The following is a 7,500-nucleotide window of genomic DNA, read 5'->3' as shown; positions in this document are numbered from 1 at the left end:
CGTCATCATCAGCAACATCGTCATCAGCAGCAACATCGTCATCATCAGCAACATCGTCATCAGCAGCAACATCGTCATCATCAGCAACATCGTCATCAGCAGCAACATCGTCATCATCAGCAACATCGTCATCAGCAGCAACATCGTCATCAGCAGCAGCAGCATCGTCATCATCAGCAACATCGTCATCAACATCGTCATCATCAGCAACATCGTCATCATCAGCAACATCGTCATCAGTAGCAGCAGGAACATCATCATCATCACCGGCAACATCATCAGCAGCTGCGGCAACATCAGCAGCAGCAGCATCAGCAGCAGCAGTAGTAGCAGCAGTAGTATCAGCAGCAGTAGTATCAGCAGCAGTAGTATCAGCAGCAGTAGTAGTATCAGCAGCAGTAGTATCAGCAGCAGTAGTAGTATCAGCAGCAGTAGTATCAGCAGCAGTAGTAGTATCAGCAGCAGTAGTATCAGCAGCAGCAGTAGTATCAGCAGCAGCAGTAGTATCAGCAGCAGCAGTAGTATCAGCAGCAGCAGTAGTATCAGCAGCAGTCGTAGTAGTATCAGCAGCAGTAGTATCAGCAGCAGTAGTATCAGCAGCAGTAGTATCAGCAGCAGTCGTAGTAGTATCAGCAGCAGCATCATCAGTTTCATCATCAGCAGCAGCATTATTAGTATCAGCATCATCAACTGCATCAGCACCACCATCACACCTATCATCATCAGCAGCAGCATCATAATCAGCAGCATCATCAGCAGCACCACCATTATTAGCAACAACACCACGACCACAACTATCATCATCAGCAGCATCATCAGCAGCATCACCACTCGTAAAGTCGCAGTGTCCACAACCATCATCATCAGCAGAATCATCATCACAATCATCATCAGCATCATTAGCATCACCATAATCATCACAACCATTACCAGCACCATCATAATTTAGCAAAAACACCACATCTCTCATCAGCATCATCATCATCAGCAGCAGCATCATCATCACAATCATCAGCATCATCATCATCAGCATCATCATCAGCAGCATCATCATAAGCAGCATCATCATCATCACAACCATCATCACGACAACCACCTTAATTAGCAACACCACCACATCTCTCATCAGCACCATCATCAGCAGCAGCACCATCTTCACAATCGTCAGCATCATCATCATCATCAGCATCACCACCACATCTATCATCATCATCAGCATCACCATCATCACAATCAGCATCATCATCAGCATCATCACCATCACCACAATGAGCATCACCATCAGCATCACCATCATCACAATCATCATCATCATCAGCAGCACCAACCAAATCACCGCGCTCACAATGTCCCAACCATCACCACCACCAGTCCCAATCATCTCCACATTCCATCCTGACCTCACCACCACCCACCACAACCACCACCACAACCACGACCACCACAACGACCACGACAACGGAGGGCCGCCCTCCCTGACGCTGCTCGACCCGGACACGCGCGTCAAGTTCTGCCTCATCGTCGCCATGGGGGCCATGGTGGTGGCGAGCAACGCCGCCGTCATCGCCGTGCTGAGGTCCAACGTTCCGGGCTGGAGCCGCAACACGCGCCTCATCATGATCTCCCTGTCGCTGGCCGACCTCGGCGTGGGCCTGGCGCTGCCGCTCAACCTGCCCGCGGGGATGGCCGAGATCGGCGGCACCATCGGCATTGGTGGCAGCGGTGGCAAAATCGATGGTGGCAGCAGTGGCACCCGGATGTGCGCTTGGGCCGCCTTCTTCAACGCCGTCTTCTTCGAGGCGTCCATCTACTCGCTGACGCTGGTGAGCGTCGAGCGCTACCTCGCCGTGCTGCTGCCCTACCGCTACGCGCGCGCCATGACGCGCCGGGCCCGCAACGCCGCCGTGGCCGCCTGCTGGCTGCTGCCGCCGCTGCTCATGTGGCCGCTACTCGCCGGTGGTGTGGCGGTGGTGGTGGCGGTGGTGGCGGCGGTGGTGGCGGCGGTGGTGGCGGCGGTTGGTGGCGGCGGTGGTGGTGGCGGCGGTGGTGGCGGCGGTGGTGGCGGCGGTGGTGGCGGCGGTGGTGGCACCGGTGGTGGCACCGGTGGCACCGGCTTCGTGGAGGTGACGTTCTCGCGGGCCTCCATCAGCTGCGGCTACCGCTACGCGAGCAACGCGGCCTACAGCACGCTGCTCACCGCCGCCTGCTTCTTCCCCTGCTGCTTCGTGCTGTCGCTCGCAAACTTCCGCCTGTGGCGGGTGGCCGCGCGGCCACGCGCGGCGCGCACGACGGGCCGCGCGGCGCTTCGTCGCTGCTGGGGCCGTCGCTGCTGGGCCCGCCGGGGCGACCGCCGCCGTATCGATCTCGATGGCCGCTGTAGCCGGCGGTGATGGCGGCGGTGGGGGAGGAGGTGGAGAGAGGAGGTGGTGGTGGAGGTGGGTGGTGGAGGAGGAGTTGGAGGTGGTGGAGGTGAAGGTGGTGGAGGAGGAGGAGACGGAGGTGGTGGAGGAGGTGGAGGAGGTGGAGGTGGTGGAGTGGGAGTAGGAGGTGGAGGAGGTGGAGGAGGTGGAGGTGGTGGAGTGGGAGTAGGAGGTGGAGATGGTGGAGGAGGTGGAGGAGGTGGAGGAGGAGGTGGTGGAGTGGGAGGTGGAGGAGATGGAGGAGGTGGAGGTGATGGAGAAGGTGGAGGAGGATGTGGTGGTTGTGGACAAGGTATTGGTGGTGGAGGAGGTGAAGGGGGAGTTGGAGGTGGTGGAGGTGGTGGCGGTGGTGGCGATGGTGGAGGTGATGGAGGAGAAGGTGGAGGAGGATGTGGTGGTAGTGGACAAAGTATAGGTGATGGAGGAGGTGGAGGTGAAGGAGGTGGAGGTGGAGTTAGAGGTGGAGTTGGAGGAGGTGGAGGAGTTGGAGGTGGAGTTGGAGGAGGTGGAGTTGGAGGAGGTGGAGTTGGAGGAGGTGGAGTTGGAGGTGGAGGAGGAGGAGTTGGAGGTGGAGGAGGTGGAGGAGGAGTTGGAGGAGTTGGAGGAGGTGGAGTTGGAGGAGGTGGAGGTGGTGGAGGTGGAGGTGGAGGAGGTGGAGTTGGAGGTGGTGGAGGAGGTGGTGGAGGAGGTGGAGATGGTGGAGGCTTCGTTGGCGTCGTCCGTGGCCCCAAAGGCCGCAGGCTTCAGAAGGAGTCAGCGACAGGCGTGTTGCTGCCCGTGGTGGTGATGTTCTACATCCTGTGGAGCCCCACCGTCTTCGTCATCATCTACACCGGTGAGTGAGTGGGTGGCTGAGTGGGTGGGTGGGTGGGTGACTGAGTGGGTGGGTGGGTGGGTGGGTGACTGAGTGGGTGGGTGGGTGGGTGACTGAGTGGGTGACTGAGGGAGTGGTGATGTTCTACATCCTGTGGAGCCCCACCGTCTTCGTCATCATCTACACCGGTGAGTGAGTGGGTGGCTGAGTGGGTGGGTGGGTGGGTGACTGAGTGGGTGGGTGGGTGGGTGGGTGACTGAGTGGGTGGGTGGGTGGGTGACTGAGTGGGTGACTGAGGGAGTGGTGATGTTCTACATCCTGTGGAGCCCCACCGTCTTCGTCATCATCTACACCGGTGAGTGAGTGGGTGGCTGAGTGGGTGGGTGGGTGGGTGACTGAGTGGGTGGGTGGGTGGGTGACTGAGTGGGTGACTGAGTGGGTGACTGAGTGGGTGACTGAGTGGGTGACTGAGTGGGTGACTGAGTGGGTGACTGAGGGAGTGGTGATGTTCTACATCCTGTGGAGCCCCACCGTCTTCGTCATCATCTACACCGGTCAGTGAGCACGTGGGTGGGTGGGTGGGTGACTGAGTGGGTGGGTGGGTGGGTGACTGAGTGGGTGGGTGGGTGGGTGACTGAGTGGGTGGGTGGGTGGGTGACTGAGTGGGTGGGTGGGTGGGTGACTGAGTGGGTGGGTGAGTGGGTGACTGAGTGGTTGACTGAGTGGGTGACTGGTTGGGTGACTGGGTGGGTGGCTGGGTGGGTGACTGGGTGTCTGAGTGGGTGGCTGGGTGGGTGGCTGGGTGGGTGGCTGGGTGGGTGGCTGGGCGAGGTGGTGGGTGGGCGAGAGGCTGAGTGGCTGAGTGGCTGAGTGGTTGGGTGGAGGACTGAGTGAGTGGGTGGGTGGCTGTGTGGGTGGCTAAGTGGGTGACTGGGCGAGGTGGTGGGTGGGCGGGCGGCTGAGTGGCTGAGTGGCTGAGTGGTTGGGTGGAGGACTGAGTGAGTGGGTGGGTGGCTGAGTGGGTGACTGAGTGGGTGGCTGAGTGGGTGGCTGAGTGCCAAGAGAGGTCCCACGATGTAGCTGCTCACCCCGAGCTCTCAATGCCCTGACAGTGGCATTGCCCCTGTGCCGTCTGCCTGTGGCTCTCTGCTGTGTGATGAGTCCATGACTCTCTGTGTAGTAATGAGTCTCTGTGTCGCAGTGAGTCTGTGGGTCTTTGTGTGATGAGTCTGAGGGTGTCTGTGTAATGAGTCTATGGATGTCTGTGTAGTAGTGAGTCTGTGGGTCTCTGTGTGATGAGTCTGAGGGTGTCTGTGTAATGAGTCTATGGGTGTCTGTGTCGCAGTGAGTCTGTGGGTCTCTGTGTGATGAGTCTGAGGGTGTCTGTGTAATGAGTCTATGGGTGTCTGTGTCGCAGTGAGTCTGTGGGTCTCTGTGTGATGAGTCTGAGGGTGTCTGTGTAATGAGTCTATGGGTGTCTGTGTAGTAGTGAGTCTATGGGTCTCTGCTGTGTGATGAGTCTGAGGGTGTCTGTGTAATGAGTCTATGGTTGTCTGTGTAGTAGTGAGTCTATGGGTCTCTGCTGTGTGATGAGTCTGAGGGTGTCTGTGTAATGAGTCTATGGGTGTCTGTGTAGTAGTGAGTCTATGGGTCTCTGCTGTGTGATGAGTCTATGGGTCTCTGCTGTGTGATGAGTCTATGGGTCTCTGCTGTGTGATGAGTCTGTGGCTCTCTGCTGTGTGATGAGTCTATGGGTCTCTGCTGTGTGATGAGTCTGTGGGTCTCTGCTGTGTGATGAGTCTGTGGCTCTCTGCTGTGTGATGAGTCTGTGGGTCTCTGCTGTGTGATGAGTCTATGGGTCTCTGCTGTGTGGTGAGTCTGTGGGTCTCTGCTGTGTGATGAGTCTGTGGCTCTCTGCTGTGTGATGAGTCTGTGGGTCTCTGCTGTGTGATGAGTCTATGGGTCTCTGCTGTGTGATGAGTCTGTGGGTCTCTGTTGTGTGATGAGTCTGTGGCTCTCTGCTGTGTGATGAGTCTGTGGGTCTCTGCTGTGTGTGATGAGTCTATGGGTCTCTGCTGTGTGATGAGTCTGTGGGTCTCTGCTGTGTGATGAGTCTGTGGCTCTCTGCTGTGTGATGAGTCTGTGGGTCTCTGCTGTGTGATGAGTCTATGGGTCTCTGCTGTGTGATGAGTCTGTGGCTCTCTGCTGTGTGATGAGTCTGTGGGTCTCTGCTGTGTGATGAGTCTGTGGGTCTCTGCTGTGTGATGAGTCTGTGGCTCTCTGCTGTGTGATGAGTCTGTGGGTCTCTGCTGTGTGATGAGTCTGTGGGTCTCTGCTGTGTGATGAGTCTGTGGCTCTCTGCTGTGTGATGAGTCTGTGGCTCTCTGCTGTGTGATGAGTCTGTGGGTCTCTGCTGTGTGATGAGTCTGTGGGTCTCTGCTGTGTGATGAGTCTGTGGCTCTCTGCTGTGTGATGAGTCTGTGGGTCTCTGCTGTGTGATGAGTCTGTGGCTCTCTGCTGTGTGATGAGTCTGTGGGTCTCTGCTGTGTGATGAGTCTGTGGGTCTCTGCTGTGTGATGAGTCTATGGGTCTCTGCTGTGTGATGAGTCTGTGGGTCTCTGCTGTGTGATGAGTCTGTGGGTCTCTGCTGTGTGATGAGTCTGTGGCTCTCTGCTGTGTGATGAGTCTGTGGGTCTCTGCTGTGTGATGAGTCTGTGGCTCTCTGCTGTGTGATGAGTCTGTGGGTCTCTGCTGTGTGATGAGTCTGTGGGTCTCTGCTGTGTGATGAGTCTGTGGCTCTCTGCTGTGTGATGAGTCTGTGGGTCTCTGCTGTGTGATGAGTCTGTGGCTCTCTGCTGTGTGATGAGTCTGTGGGTCTCTGCTGTGTGATGAGTCTGTGGGTCTCTGCTGTGTGATGAGTCTATGGGTCTCTGCTGTGTGATGAGTCTGTGGGTCTCTGCTGTGTGATGAGTCTGTGGGTCTCTGCTGTGTGATGAGTCTGTGGCTCTCTGCTGTGTGATGAGTCTGTGGGTCTCTGCTGTGTGATGAGTCTGTGGCTCTCTGCTGTGTGATGAGTCTGTGGGTCTCTGCTGTGTGATGAGTCTGTGGCTCTCTGCTGTGTGATGAGTCTGTGGGTCTCTGCTGTGTGATGAGTCTATGGGTCTCTGTGTGAGTCTCCCGCTCTCCCCCCCCCCCCCCCCCCCAGGGCCCCTGGAGTCCCGGGTCCCCCCCTGGCTGGACTTCCTGGCCGTGTGGCTGCCGCTGGTCAACAGCTTCACCAACTGCATCGTCTACTTCGGTGTCAACCGCGGATTCCGCCGCCGCTTCTGCCAGCTCTTCTGGCGGCCCCGTGCCAAGCGCCCGGCACCACGGCGCCGCCCGGAGCCTCGGCCGCCTTGGGCCGCCGGCAACACCGGCGACACCGGCGACACCGGTGCTGCTGCCACCAGGCAGAGTGGCACCGCTGCCACCAGGAGGACAAGCGACACCGCTATCACCAGGACAAGTGACACCGCTATCACCAGGAGGACAAGTGACACCGCTGCCACCGGGACAAGCGACACCGCTATCACCAGGACAAGTGACACCGCTATCACCAGGAGGACAAGTGACACCGCTATCACCGGGACAAGTGACACCGCTGCCACCAGGAGGACAAGTGACACCGCTATCACCGGGACAAGTGACACCGCTATCACCGGGACAAGTGACACCGCTGCCACCAGGAGGACAAGTGGCACCGCTATCACCGGGACAAGTGACACCGCTATCACCGGGACAGGTGACACCGCTATCACCGGGACAAGTGACACCGCTATCACCGGGACAAGTGACACCGCTGCCACCAGGAGGACAAGTGGCACCGCTATCACCGGGACAAGTGACACCGCTATCACCGGGACAGGTGACACCGCTGCCACCAGGAGGACAAGCGACACCGCTATCACCAGGCCTAGTGACACCGCTATCACCGGGCCTAGTGACACCGCTATCACCAGGCCTAGTGACACCACTGCCACCAGGAGGACAAGTGGCACCGCTATCACCGGGACAAGTGGCACCGCTGCCACCAGGCCTAGTGACACCGCTGCCACCAGGAGGACAAGTGGCACCGCTATCACCGGGACAAGTGGCACCGCTATCACCAGGAGGCCTAGCGGCACCGCTATCACCGGGCCTAGTGACACCGCTGCCACCACGCCGCCACCGGCGTCGTCGGCAGTCCTCGCGCGATCGCCGCCTCTCCTCCAGCCCGGCCGCCTTTGT

This window comes from Lampetra fluviatilis, chromosome 70 (assembly GCF_964198595.1).
Source record: "Lampetra fluviatilis chromosome 70, kcLamFluv1.1, whole genome shotgun sequence".
NCBI classification, from domain to species: Eukaryota; Metazoa; Chordata; class Hyperoartia; order Petromyzontiformes; family Petromyzontidae; genus Lampetra; species Lampetra fluviatilis.
The sequence above is the reverse complement of the archived record's forward strand: the minus strand, read 5'-3'. Positions refer to the sequence as shown.